This window comes from Mus pahari, chromosome 15 (assembly GCF_900095145.1).
Source record: "Mus pahari chromosome 15, PAHARI_EIJ_v1.1, whole genome shotgun sequence".
NCBI classification, from domain to species: domain Eukaryota; kingdom Metazoa; phylum Chordata; class Mammalia; order Rodentia; family Muridae; genus Mus; species Mus pahari.
This window is the reverse complement of record NC_034604.1, coordinates 19586875-19602569: the sequence shown is the minus strand read 5'-3', so window position 1 is coordinate 19602569 and position 15695 is coordinate 19586875.

Sequence of the window (15695 nt, the reverse complement as noted above, 5' to 3'; positions counted from 1 at the left end):
CACTGTAGCTGTCTTCTGACACACCAGAAGAGGGTGTCAGATCTCATTACGGGTGATTGTGAGTCACCAGGTGGTTGCTGGGATTTGAACTCAGGACCTCTAGGAAGAGCAGTCAGTGCTCTTACCCACTGAGCCGTCTCACCAGCTCCTATTGTATATTCTTATATTGAGAAGCTATTGTTTGTGAATGGAACAGCTGAAAGGAAAGACTATATCATCTGCTACAAAGCTTTTAGTTACTGTAATGGATCCTTAATAAATGTCCTTATGTTTATATTTATCCTCTGCCTTTGGCCTAGATAGCTATAAGCTGGAACTTAGCATCCTGACAATGTTGTTAAGGCTCAAGATGTCTGCCTGCTTTAGGTCTGCCATCTCTCTGCTGGGTTTTCTCTAGTCTAATTTCCTTTTCTGGCATGCGAATGGTACTCTCAGGTCCACTGCCTTCTTCTCTGTTTTAAGACTAAGGAAACCCTCTTCCCAAGCAGATTTTTCCGTGTGTCTCATTAGCTAAAACTGCAGTAATAGCTTAGGTGATGGGTGTAGGATTATGCCAATTACGATTCATACCCCAGCACTGAGGAGTGAGCTGTCCTCTCCTGAAGGACACACATCTTATTATGGTGCATGATATTAGGACTGTGTGTGGAAGGCAGAGAGTGGGATAAATGAATGGATACCGTATATGCAACAGTGGCATCCATCCCAGTAGGTCATTTGGTTCCTGAGTGTGTATACGTTGAAATGCTAAGAAAAAGGCCAGGCTCAGAGCATTTCTTACAAGATGGTTTCCAGGCCATCTATTTCTTGCTTGCCATGTGGTAGGCTGTTTTCCCCATCATGAAGGAATGAACTCTTTGAAACCTGTGGAGATTTCTGACTGGAATGATAGGATGTACTTCAAAAAACAAAAGAGAGGAAAGGCTAAAGTCATCGAAGTACCACTGTGTTGTGTAAGCTGAGAACCTTGTAGTCATTGGTGTGTCCTGCTGGAGTGTCATGGAGTAAGGAAGTGACTCCTTACACTATCTGAACAGTGACGCTGTAGACACAGGGGATGTAGCCTGGACACAAGAAGATATCTAAAAAAAAGAGCTGACAGAGCCAAACTCCGTCTCTTTCACATGGAAATGACGTCCTTGAGTTTTGACCATTCAGCATCCCTTCCAAATAAAAAGTATCAATTTTCTGTTTTTTATTTCTTCCTCCGGTGTTAAGTCAATGATGCTAGTGCCTTCCTTATACACATGGGAGATGCTTTACTGTGACATCTCATAAATTATTGGACACAGGATAGGGGAATAAAACATAATTATTTTGGTGCCCTGTTTTAGTTACTCTTGTGTCAAAAATGCCCATAGAGACAACTTAAAGGAGGAAGGATTTATTCTGGCTCACAGTTGGAGATGACTTTCAGTGGGCAGAAGTGGGAAAGCCATGGCTGAATGCCTTCGTCTGTGGACGATGGGGAGAGCAGAGAAGCAGCTGTTGACATCACTGTGGATCAGAAAGCAGGGAATGGCTGGAATTGAGATCCAGGTTAACAGTCTTCAGTTGCCTTTACCCACTGAGCCATCTCACCAGTCTACAAGATAATTCTTATTATCAGTTAGTTTGGGAACTGTCTTAGGATTTTATTACTGTGATGAGACACCATAACCAAGCCAATTCTTTGTAAAAGAAAACATTTCACTGGGGCTGACTTACAGTTTCAGAGGTTTAGTCCATTAGCATCATGGTGTTCAGAGGTTCAGTCCGTTATCATCATGGTGGGAAGCATGACAACGTGCAGGCTGTTAGTGGAACTAGAGAAGGAGCTGAGAATTCTACATCTGTGGATCCACAGGCAGTGGAAGGAGACTGTGTGCCACACTTGGCATAGCTTCAGCATCTGTGACCTCAAAGCTTGCCTCCACAGTGACACACTTCCTCCAACAAGGCCACAGCTCCTAATGGTGCCACTCCCCATGAGCCTTGCATTCAAACACGTGAGTCTCTGGGGCCATTCCTATTCAAACCACCACAGAAACTGTGATGTGGCAGCTGGAGTCTTGACCTCTGTGTCACACATTTTTTTTTTTTTAAAGATTTATTTATTTATTATATGTAAGTACACTGTAGCTGTCTTCAGACACTCCAGAAGAGGGAGTCAGATCTCCTTACAGATGGTTGTGAGCCACCGTGTGGTTGCTGGGATTTGAACTCCGGACCTTTGGAAGAGCAGTCGGGTGCTGGACTTAAACTTCTTTTTTTTTTTTTTAAATGGGAAATTGAACCCATTGACCAAATAAAGGTGACCAGATTCAGTTTTCTTTAGGCCTCAGGCAAAACCACAATTTTCTCCACACCTTCTCAGTGTCTTTTACTCAGGTACACAGGTTGGCTTTGAGGATGACCTTGACCCCTCCACCTTCTGAGTACTGGGGTTCTAAGAGTGCTTCACCAGACTGTTCATGAGGTGCTGGTGGCTGAACCCAGGGCTTTGTGCACGCACCCTGCCAAGCAGGCTGCATATTAGCCATAATGCTTTGTTTGAGTGGCATTTTATATAGCTAATGGTTATTACCTCTTCAAAAGCGAAAATGGCCACATTTTTGCTCCTTCTAAATACTCTGCACCTTTAAAGTGTTTTGAAAAAAAAGTGTATTGGTGTACTGGATTCCTTTAAGGCTCTGATTTTACTCTAAGGTGTCATTTTTAGAAACGATGAAAGCATACGGATCAAAATACCCACTTTTTTTACTGTCCACCGGATGCAATTCTGTTTTTTCTAACCTGAATTGTACTCTTGAACACATGACTTTTCACTATCTACCCTTCCCAAACTCTAGCACTTTCTGCTGGTGACAGCCGTTTGATGTCCCAAGACACTCATTTCTCTCTCCCCTCTCCTCCCTTGCCTCCAACTAGTTCAGCTACAGGACCTGTTTTTTTTATCCGGCTTCTGTCAATCAGGGGTTTAGCATTCCTATCTCTTTGCATTCCTTCTCTGAGGAATTCACTCTCTTACTGATATAAATTCCATATTGCATCCTTGACTTGTCTACCATACCAAAAACATTTTGACCCTTTAAATATCTTGTTTGTGCATGTCAGTGTGCATGTGTGTGTGAGTCCAAGAAACCCAGAAGAGAGTGTTGGATCCTTTAGAGCTGGAGTTACAGATGATCATGAGCAATGTGGGTGTTGGGACCCAAACTTGGGGTCCCAGAGTGGCAAGTGCTCTTAACTGCTGGCTATTCTCGACAATCTAATTAAAAAAGTTTTTATTAGCATGCATTAATTATATATAACGATGGGATCCATGGTGAAGTTCTTTTTTTTTAAATAGTATGCACTTAGACATTTTTTAAAAAAAGATTTATTTATTTATTATATGTAAGTACACTGTAGATGTCTTCAGACACTCCAGAAGAGGGAATCAGATCTTAAGGATGGTTGTGAGCCACCATGTGGTTGCTGGGACTTGAACTCTGAACCTTTGGAAGAGCAGTCAGGTGCTCTTACCCGCTGAGCCATCTCACCAGCCTATGAAGTTCTCATAGTAGATAGAAACTGTCCAGATCACAGTAGCTGCCTTCCCCACTTCTCTGTCAACACTTAACTTAGTCCCTTCCCCCAGGACCTGCTAAAGCACTCAGAAGAAAGTACTTAATTACTTTAAAAAAAAAAAGGTTTTTTTTTTTTTAAAGGGCAAACCTAAATAAAAGGGCAACCTGTGGTGATTCAGTTCATTTTCCCCTTGGCATCCGAACCAGAAGGAACAAACCTTTCGTGTGCATTTTTTTATTTTTTTAGAAAGAATGTCCAGGAGGTAGCTCTGAACTCTTGTGACCTCTGTAGCTCTAGATACATCCAGGTAGCCACACAGTCCTTTTCTAAATTAAATTCTAGACGTGTAAGTTCACTCTTAAATAAGTAGCAAATATGCCTCTAGCATTTGCTAACAGTACTGATAATGTGATTTAAAAAAATTTTTTTTACTTTTATTTTTTATCCAAAATGTGTTTATTGGGAAGGTTCTCATTCCTTTTGAATCAGGGGCTGTTTCCTCCTGAAGGAGCATGCTTCTGTCAGCCTTGCTTTGCCACCTGTAGGCTGACAGAGGACGGTGGAGCAGCCAATACATAAGCTTGTGCATGGCTAAAGACTGTGGTGATTTTAATAACATCCATAAAGTAGGAATTGGGGCTCTGCACCAGGCGATTTTTCCTGTGTTTCTTCTTCTCCTCATCTGAAGAGGCATGTTCTTGTGTGTGTGTGTGGGGGGGGGGTCATCACTGCCGGAAGGTTGATATGTGACTTATTGTTTTCTGTTGATAATAGTCTTGAAGAAAGAAAAGAGGAAAAAAAACCCCTAATTTTCTATATGCAACTACTCGTTAGCATAGGTGCTATTAATGATATTGCAATTAGGTAATTAACGAGGCCCTTTGCTCAGTTAATTTACTCATTCTGTGCTTAATTCTCTCATTCTACTCTACCCTTTTCGTTTGCCTTCATTCTGGAGAATATCTTTAAAGATTTCATTTTATTTAAACGTACGTCTCTATGCATGTCTGTGTGTATACACCATGTGTTCAGGAAGCCCTTGGAAACCAGGAGAGGGTATCAGATCCAGGACGGGCATCAGTTGCCTTGGAGTTGGGTTACAGTTGACTGTGAGTTGCCTGGTGTGGGGCCTGTGAACTGAACTAATAATGTCTCCCGATAAAGCAGCAAACACGCTTAAGCACTGAGCTGTCTCTCCAGCCCCGAGACAGTCTTTAAAAACCTTCTTGCTCTTTATTCTTGAAAAAAAAAAATACTAAGCTGACAAGTCAAGTCAGTTTATTCTGTGCTTTAAATAGTAACTGATCTTTCCGTTTCCTGGGAAACTGTACAGGAAGTAAGAACTGAAATAAAAATTGTTTAAAAAGCATGCCAGGAACAACTCCTTAGGTTTAATTCAAGGATGCTATTAACTAATGGTTTATAGGTATATGTCAGCTTGGTAGAATAAAACAAATAATAATAATAATATATATATATATATATATATATATATATATATATATATATATAGCTATTGATCAACTCAAATCCAACCAAATAGACATCTAATTGTATATCTGTCCTAAAATTTATTTGCCTAAAATTACTGTTTCCTTAGTCTGCTAAAAGATTATATTCTAGTAACATCTTAAAGGATTGCTACATGGCGTGAGGCGACAGAAAGTCAGTCTGAGCAGAAAAGGATTCCCTCCAGGGATAAATTCTTCTGCAAAAATGGAGGATTTACACAGCCACAGAATCAGTAAGTTCACCAACTTAAATATATTTGTCGGTTTTTGTAGCTGTTCGATTTCATTCAGTAGTTATCTATGTTAGTAGGTAAAGGGTTAGTCTTGAAGTATACCTCATGCTAATCACGTATAATTGGGTTGAAAGGTCATTAAGTGTGTAGATGTGAAGTGATCCAGGTTTCTTGAACATCTTCCCCACCCCCAGCCCCAGGTCCTCTTGTTCTTTCCTCTCTTTCTCCTCCCCTCCCTGTCGAGTGAGGATGTTGCTATATCACATCTTTATGGATTAGCAAACAGGCGATAATTGGTAGCAGTGCATCCAGCTGTTGATTGGTTGAATCCAATTCCCATCTCTGCTGCTTTGAAAACAGTCTGCGGGAGCCAGCTTTGTTTACCACACTTTACAGAGGCGGGGAGTTAAGGGGCCTTTCTGAAAATGGTGAAGGCGGAGCACAGCCATCTGGTGACATTCTCTGGAGCACGCTGCCACCTCCTGGCCACACATGGCAGGCCTCTTCAGAAGAAGCTGGTAGAGCCTACAGTGTATGTAGTTTCTCATCATAGCCACTAACAGAGAACACCTTGTCAACACAGAAATTTAGATTTTTTTTTTTTAATGCCTACAGGTGTCACACAATTGTCAAACCACAAAGAAAACCACATGTACATTCGAAGGAAACAAATCATCTGCAATAATTTCTATAATGAATACAGAGATGATAGAAAAAATTATCTCTTGAACAAAACTTGCCTTGGAGAATTTCACTATGTTCAGTGACACTCTTTCTTAAAATTTTTTTTAATAAAAATAGATTTCCCCCTAATATATTCTAATTATAAACCAAATATATCTTAGATTCCCTTCCTATGAGCCCTCCCCCTTTCTGCCTCTTATCAGAAAACAAATAGCCATCCATCTAAGGGATGCTAATGAAATAAAATATAGTAAGATCAAACAAAAACCAGTCTACCATAATAGTACAAAACAAATAAACAGAGTGAAAAGATCCAAAGAAAAAGCACGAGAAGCACAGATAGACACAGACACACATGGTCACACCCACAGGAATCCCATAAGAACACAAAAATAGAAGGCACAATATATACACAAAGGACGGCAGTGATACCCTTAAGATTCCATTTTCCTTTGTAGTTTCCTAAACAATTTTTTTCATCTGTTTTTCCTCTAAGACAAGGTCTTTCTATGCAGCCCTGGCTGTCCTGGAACTCTCTCTAGTCCAGGCTGGCCTCAAAACTCAGAAATCCTCCTGCCTCTGCCTCCCTAGCCCAGAGATTTATGGCGTGTGCCACCAGGCCCAGCTTGTAAAGTGAGTCTTTAATTGACGGAATATATGAAAGCAAAATAAATTTGGACTAACTGAAGCTGTTGCATATTTACAGAGCCACTGATCTATAAAATATGTGCTGTAACCTTAAACATTTTGATACTTCTTTAACTAGAAAATGTACTAAGCACAAGTGAGCCAGACATACTACTTAGTCATGTGACATTAGAGTAAATCAAAGTCATGTCCAGAAACCTATTAGCAGGTGAGACAGAGACAGAGGAAGAATTCTAACACACTGGAGAAGGCGCAGTATATAGAGAACATTGCAGGCATGAATGAGACACTCAACCCAACTTAGGACTATGGAGGAGAAGCAAGCTGCTCTCTACAGACAGAGATGTAAGCTTATATGTTCTCCCTATTATCCATTATCAATTTTGCTTCTTTCATCTCTTGGGAAAAAAAAAACCATCTTAATGTGGCCTCTTCCCACCACTCCACTGTTACAGTGTAAGTACTTTCCAATGGATGTCAGGACCAACTCTGAAAATGTGTGTATTTGAGCTCTCTCTGAAATCAACATTCAGCATCTTGGCCATGGTTGCTTTTGACTTTCATAATTGCCCATTGTGATCTTGCCACTCCTTGTCTTACCATTTAAGTTAATGTTCTGTAGAAATAATTGCTTCCTTAAATTGATTTTCATCTCCTTAGGCCTATCAAGTTTTGAGGATATAATTCTCTTCTGCCTGTAAATATTTCATCTAAAATGAGAGCTCAAGTGTCCAGTCTGAAATAAATAAATAAAGTGAACAAATGGGCAGGCACAACACTCCTGAGTACAGCACGTACAAGCTGCTGGAATATGTGCAGCACTGTAACAACCTGCAGATCCTTGGTTCATGTTGGAAGGCATCTGTCTCCTGTGGAAGCCACTCGCCCTCCTCTGCTGGCTGCTTGCCGCCTGTGTCCTCTTTCTTACATTTTGTATTCCTTTCATAGCATATGACTTTGGTAGGCCTCAGAGTTCCACTGTTTTGGTCATTTGTACTCAGTTAGGGGCTACTGAAGCACCCCTTTGTCCACCTCCGACGCATCTTACTAGCTGTTGACACCGACTGCATGCTGGCCATCAGCTCCTGCTAGCCTTCCCATCACACTGCCCTTGCAGGAGCTGCCGCTCTTAGGCCTCGGCAGGGTCTGCTAGCTCTTCATCAGACAACAGTCTCTATTTTCACTTCTGCATGACAGGCTCTTACAGCTGTGGCAGAGAGAGCTAAATCTCTCCCAGCTACCAACTGGTCACCAAAATCCTTCTTGGTTACCTCATTTCTAGGGCTTTGTCTTTGTGAAGACAGAGGCGGTCTCCTTCCTTGTTAGAAGCCATCCATACCATCAGGTCAATACAGTGAGTTATATTCGGAGTAAGAATCAATAGAAGGGCTTCAATGATGATCCAGTCATGATCCTCAAGGAAGGGCGGCTCCAGGGGTGTCAGGGAGCCTGCCAAATTGTCCTGTCCTGCCCAACTGTCTGCTTGGTTGTCTTGTCACTGCTGTAAACCTTTTCTTTTCATCCTCATGTCTTTAGCTCTGACATCTCTTCTTATCCCTAATGACCATCCACACCACATCATCACAAGTGGGTCAATCCAGTTAGAGACTCGTAGCTTGATGAATTTGGGGAAAGGAGCTTTGTTATCCGTCAGATCGAGCTAGCTTTCTTTTTTGTTTAGTGGCTTCTGGGACCTGAGCAGCCTTCCTCTGCAGGCATAGCTGTCGGTCGTATTTATGTTCTTGCTCTGGATGCCGCAGGTAAGATGAACAAGTGACTGTGCACCATGACCTCTAGAATCATGGACTCAAATACTTCTTCCTCTTCAGGTATTTTGTCACAGTGATGGGTAGCTAAGTTACCCAGCATGTCTAAAATTTACTCCCCAACCCATCCAGATCACTATATATGTGTACTGTACTACTTATTAAATAGCTCATCTTTGCCCTATTAATTTCAGAGGGCACCCTACCCATATACTACATCCTTATATACATGTGATTTTTCTTTATATTTATTTATTGCTGGCAGTACTGAGGATTGAACCTGGGGAGCCTCATTCATGCTGCGCAAGCACTCTGGCACCAGGTCATGTACCCAGCCCTGTATGCTTTAATTCTTAGTTTTCCCTTCTGTTTTGCTCTTCTGGTTTTGCCTAGTGATACTCATGCAAACACATATAAAGCTTCTTACCTGGCATGTTGCGTTTATGATTTTTTTGTGATGTCTGATGAATGGCACAGGGTTGTAAACACCTTGTGCTTTGGAAGTAATGTATGTATCATTTAGTTATTCTTACTGTAAGGAGGGAGATAGTGTCCTGTTAGTTCATTTTTTTTGTGAATGTCAAGACTAAGGTGCAAATGGGGTAAATTAAATGAACTTCACCTCACACAGGAAATGGTGGAAAAATAATTATTTCTTTTATATATATATGGAATAATAGGGAGCTGCAAAAATGCTAGGTTGCATGTACCCTTGTCCTGTACCCCCAAAGGTTAGATCAGCTAGATCTAAGTATTGGGGGAGATGCCCTTAAGAGTTACACATAATGTAAAGATCAGTAACATGTATAGTTCTATCATGGAATCAAGAGTTCTAGGATGGGGCCAATTAGGAGCTGAGAATCAGCCTCTCCAACTAGACAAGGACTTTTTGGCAGACCCTGTCTAATGTGACTATTTTGGAATTTGGGATCTAGTGAAGGTTTTCATGTGCCTGGGGATTGCTTAGAGAGGTAAACCTTGGATATTTTGAAAGGTTCAGCTCTTAAAACAGTAGCAGTTACCTATCCTCTGCCTTCAGCCCTGTGTTAGGCAACTGTGTGTATTTTCTTTTATTATTATTATTATTATTATTATTATTATTTTCTTTATTTACATTTCAAATGCTATCCCGAAAGTTTCCTATACCCNCCCCCCACNTCTGCTCCCCTACCCACCCACTCCCACTATTTGGCCCAGGCCTTGCCTTGTGCTGGGTCATATAAAGTTTGCAAGACCAAGGGGCCTCTCTACCCAATGATGGCTGATTAGGCCATCTTCTGCTACATCTGTGTGTATTTTCTTAAGACAACTTTTTTTGTTGTTATTTAAGACAGGGTCTCATGTAGTCCAGGATCGCCCCCAACTGTGTGTTTCAGAACATGAGATCCTCCTGCCTCAATCTCCCAATTGCTTCAAAATAAAACAAAACAAAATCAACAAAAGCTTCTTTACAATAGGATTTTATTCTAGTTATTTATGTGTTTCTTTGTTTTTGGGCTCATTGATACTTCTGAGTTGATGCTTTATTGGATCTTATTTAGTTATTTATTTATTCATTTATTTTTGGGCTCATTATACTTCTGAACTGATGCTTTTTTGGTCCCAAGTTTGGTATCTATGAATACCAAGAACTCACCACTTAAGATCCATAGCCAGCCTGCCTTTTGCTCTATATACATATCACATATGCATACATATGTATACACAAATATACTTTGGCTTACTTTGCAGGAAGAATTAATTTACCTCACTTTGTTCTGGGATCAGAAACCCATGATGCAGCTTAAAAATAAGTCAGTATTTGTGTTCAGACTTAAAAAACAGGAACTCAAAGAGCTGCCAACCTACAGCTAACTTTGGTTTTTCTTTTTGTGAAACATTCTGCCATTCTTACCAGCGGTATTATCATTGTGTGCTCTGAAGTCATGAGGAAATGTCAAGGACAAAGATTAAGATATCACATGCAAAGTCTAAGTGCATTTCCCGGCAACATAAAGTGCCTCATTTGTTCAAAGGAAAAGCAATAGCTTGTAAGCAACATCAGCTATGGCCATTCAGAGTGGCTCATACCTACAACCATGGCAGGGGAAGCTGAAGCAGGAGGATCAGGAGTTCAAGGCTAGCCTGAGCTACATAGAGAGACCACCCACTTTAGCTATTCGCTTGTCCTAGGTATGATTCATTTCTGGGAGCTTAATAACAAAATATCCCTTGGTGAAAGGAAAGGGCCTCATAGCCCATCAGATTGCCCCCTCTAAATTTACACATGCAGAGTTTCAGAGAAACACACATTCATAGTTCCATTCAAGTTGTGTCATGTCCATTAACAGTTGGCATTGCCTTTGTTAGTGTTCAATCAAGTGTCAGACTCCAGCCACCCCAAAGCTGGCAAGCTGGCAAAGAAACCAAATATAGCTTGGCTTCTTTAGAAGACAAGGCATTGGTGTGTTTGTGAATGTCAGAGAACAACTTGTAGGAGTCTCCAGATAGGTCGCAGAGATCTAATTCAAGTTGTCAGGCTTGGCAACACTTCTCGACTTGTGATGCTTTCTAGGGAAGAGCTTTAAAAGCTGGTCATGAGAACACAAGGTGTAAAATTGAGAAGTACATAAAAGCAACCTTCAATCAGTGCCCCAGGTACATCACTGGGTCCTGCCCTGTGTCCATTGCTGGGTCCTGCCCTGTGTCCACCGCAGGGTCCTGCCCTGTATCCACACTGGGTCCTGCCCTGTGTCCACCGCAGGGTCCTGCCCTGTGTCCACCGCAGGGTCCTGCCCTGTATCCACACTGGGTCCTGCCCCACGTCCCACTTCTATGGCCATTTACCTTCAACAAATTTTTATGAACACCGATTTAAGTCACTAATGGAAAATGATTTAAATGAGGAACAATTTCTTCTGTTCTCTCTCCCTTCCTCCCTCCTCCACCCCTCCCTTCTTCCCTCTTCTCTCTCTCTCTCTCTCTCTCTCTCTCTCTCTCTCTTCTCTGTCTGTCTGTCTGTCTGTCTGTCTGTCTGTCTGTCTTGATATGACCTTTGAAAAATGGAAAAGGCTTTTCCTCATCTACTCTGCTTTTCTGAGACTGGAAACAGAATAAGTTATCATGCCATCTGATGGAGTGCGTTCATGCGCTCTGAGCTTGCTTGGTGTAGACCTGAGGCTTTATGAATTATGGAAGCCACTTCTGGTAGGAGGAAGGCTCCAATCTGAACTAATCATTGGGGTCCAGCCATCTAGGGTTCTCAAGGGAACAGCTCAAACTAAATACCTTCCCTAGCTGAGTCATCAATCTAAATAAAAGCCCGTCTGTTCATTAAACTGAAAGGGGCCATCTGCTTGGTTAATCACGTGTCTCTTTCCATTAGGCTGGTTATCACTGTCTAGACACCTCTTTACAAATTATAAGAAGCTTGAACTTTAGGGTAAATAAAGGCTAATTTTATCTGGAAGCGTGTATGGGTTATTCCGTTTGGTTAAACAGTCTTCGAGGAAATAAACCAAATTTGGTATCATTTTACATTTGACAAAGATAGGCTATTTAGAATCTGGATTGACATTTGACTTTTGGTGAGAACCTTTGAGCACTCTCAGATGAACTGTTTTGTGTTTTGTGTTTTTTCTTGTCGTAGCTTGGCAGAGGGGATGGGGTATTTACAATTCACTGTTTAATCTTAGAGCCTGTCAGTATTCTTTCTTTATTAAGCAATATGTACATTTTGTAATGGATCCAACTAGAAGACAAGGCGAAATTTTGATACCAATGTTGATAGTCTGTTGTGCATGTGTGGAGTGGACTCAAGGTTGAGAGGAAACAAATAGAGCTATAGGGAGTACTTCTAGAATGTGGTGGGGTGTAACACGGGCACAGGGAGGGGGTTCTCCAGATGACAGAACCTCTGCTTTCCTGTGTCTGAATGGCACAGGATCAGAAAGAAGCCAGGCTTTTCCCACCCCAGCCCTACACAACTTTAGCCTCTCAAAGCTAAAGACTTTAAATATGTCAAATCAAATGTTTTGGCAGCTGAGGTGCATAAGTAAGGTTGGATATAACTTAGAGGAGGAAATTCTTTATTTTATGTGTTTCTTCTGCGTTTAGGCTACTGATTCCATACACTCAGGGAGCTCAGTGGAGCCTGAGAATAGGATACTGTGTATCATGGCAACCATTCCAGCATTCAGGGAGCCTGGAGTGGGACAGAATAAACGGAGACCCAAGAACTGCTCCCTGGTTAAACCTGCCAGGCAAGGACCATGTGTGGGTCTGTGTGGACCCAACTTGCAGCCCTTCTACTGTACCTTTCTGGCCTTGACACCCAGGGAGAAAGACCACATATTCAGAAACGGGGCTTGAGGCCACATTGAGAATTCTAAGGCCACCGGGACTGGAACATGTTCTAGTATGGAGGTGCCATACTAGAAGACGAATCGTAAAGACGAATGCTGGGACAGGGAGGACAGATACAAGGACAGCCTCTGCATTCGGCATAGAAACAGATGATTGGAATGACTTAACCCAGCAGAAGCGAGATTGAGCATGTCCCTGGATACGTCATAATCAAGTTACACGTCCATCCCGGAGGCTCTAGAGCAGGGGTTCCCATCTTCCTAATCATAATGTAAATATCTGTTTCTTAGGTGACCTCTATAAAAGGGTCACTAGACCTCCAGGTAGAGAACCGCTGCTCTAGAGCAATATGGAAATGTTTTCTGTGTGCAGCATCCTCCATGAAATGATCAGGCTGTTGAACTGAACAGAAACTTCAGGTGTGTGCCACGAACTTTATCTGCTAACAAACTGACGTATCCGCACGGCCGTGTAACTTCTGCAGTGTTGCAGCACTGTTAACAGCTGTAAAAACTATTTGGCTTTCTGAAGGGACTGGGTAAATAAATCATGGTGTGTTCTTATGATGAAACTTCACATATTTCATAGGAAGAATGAAGGACAGCAATGTTACCACTGTGAAATCCTCCTTGAGAAGAATGAGAAATTTGTATACAACATATTCCTATTGGGTTTAAAAACTAAGACTCCTGGAGAAGATTACAAACCATTGTACAACTGGTGCCCATTTCTCGAAGTGACACTTCTGAAGCACCAAGTGTTGGCTCACATCATTGTACCCCTTGACTTCTGTTCTGTTACTTAGATTCTAATACTTTACATTTTTCAATTTTTGCTTATAATTACACAAATTACTATCACAGATGAAAGAGAAACGATCCTAGATTGATTGTGTTTCACTCCAGGCTCAGGCAAGTTGTAAGGCTTCCTTAATTGTCATCTAAACTCACTTTTAATTGTGACTTAACTCCTGAAAATAAGATTCTTTGGAATTGGAGAAATTCCCTTGATTTATGCATAGAGTTTTCATGTGCCCTTTGAAATGCCTTATTCAAATTAGTAAGTAATCAAATTGCCAAGTTCTGTTTATATAACTTGTAGTTCTAATTAGTTTAGGATGTAGTTCATTTATGTGATGCTGCCGTACAAGCCAAAAGTAGTGTTGTAATTTTTAATTAAATGGTTGTCTCAGATGAGAGCTACTGAATTTTTTAACCTTCTGCTTTTTGAATTTGAAATCTCCCTGTTTACTCTAGAGGACCAGATTCTGCATATCTGTTTCCTGAATTTTGCCACCCCACCCACCAGGAGTTATCAGATTGAAGTTGGGTGAGGACTGTGGGGGGGGGGCGATGGGGAGGTGTAGATATTTTGCAGGCAGGGCATTTGATTGGTTTGAAAATTGTTTATCTTTCTCTGGAAAGTTTGGCAAGCAGCAGAGTAGGGTATGAACAACCTGGTTTTTGAAGTTGGGCCAGACTTAGAATGTTGATGCACTAATTAGCAGTTATTTTATGTGACTTACTAGGTATGTATCCTGGACATTAAAATTTCTAACAGGCAGTTGGCTCACCTGTAAAGTAGGTATAATCTTTAGCTCACTGGAGAGTAGGGGAACTAGTAAGAGAAAATACCTAAAGGATTTGGGCAGTGACTGGCGTTGTGGCTTTCCAGTGTGACCTTTAATTTAACGTGGGACTTTACAGTGACTAGTCACCACTGTCACAGCATCACTCAAAATTACATTCTGCAGATAACTTCTTTCCATTTTCGTTATTGTTTGGCACCAGATCTCAAAAGCTCAGGCTGGACTTGAACTTGCCTTATAGATGAGGATGACTTTAAACCTCATATCCTCTTGCTTGCACCTCCCTAGTGCTGGGGTAACAACCACACCTGGCCTCAGAGGACTTCTTAATAAATGCATACAGGGTCCATGAGGAAGTTGTGGTTATTATGATCAATGTACACTGTATCCACGTGTCCTGGCTGGTTTTGCAAGCTAGAGTCATTGGAAAGGAGGAATCCTCAATTGAAAAAAATGCCTCCATAAGATCTAGCTGTAGGGTGCCATGGTGCCATCCCTGGCCTGGTGGTCCTAGGTTCTATAAGAAAGCAGGCTGACCAAACCGTGAAGAGCGAACCAGTAAGCAGCGCCTCTCCATGGCCTCTGCATCAGCTCCTGCCTCCAGAGTCCTGCCCTGTTTGAGTTCCTGTCCTGACTTCTTTCAATGATGGACCACAGTGCTGAAAAGTAAGTCCAATAAACCCTTTCCTTCCCAACTTGCTTCATGGTGTTTCATCACAGCAGTAGAAAGTCTGACAAAGGCACTGTGTATGACACTTTCAAATAATAAATAAAAATATTATAAAAACAAAAGCGTATGTCACAGAATGGTTGACTACAGTAAAGAAAAATTGATATTTTATGGTGACAAATTCTCTTACTCTGTACATCTACATGTCTACTGTACAGTAATAATGGTGGATATTTATTAGTATATCCTAGCCACAAGTATATCCTAATCTTTACAAATGATTAAAGGGAATATAAGTTATGTGATTTCATCCTTAAGTGTTATTATTTTAAAATGTTTTATTATTATCACTATTATTATTATTGTGAAGTGTCTGATATGTGTGGTGGGGATACATGCGTGCTATGGCATGGATGTGGAGGTCACAGGATGTTTGTGTGTAGCTGGTTCTATCCTTCCACCTTTATTGCGTTTCAGAAATGGATCTCAAGTTGTGATGCTTACATGACATACATTGACATAACTCTCTAGCCAAGTATTTTCAGAACTGCTTAAAAATCAGAAGTTCAAAATCACAATAAAATTCTCTAGTCAATTGATTGGGTTTCCTTCTGGGAGCAAGCAAAAGCTCCATAGTTTAATCCTACATGTTAGTGTGTGTGTGTGTGTGTGTGTGTGTGTGTGTGTGTGTGTGTGTGT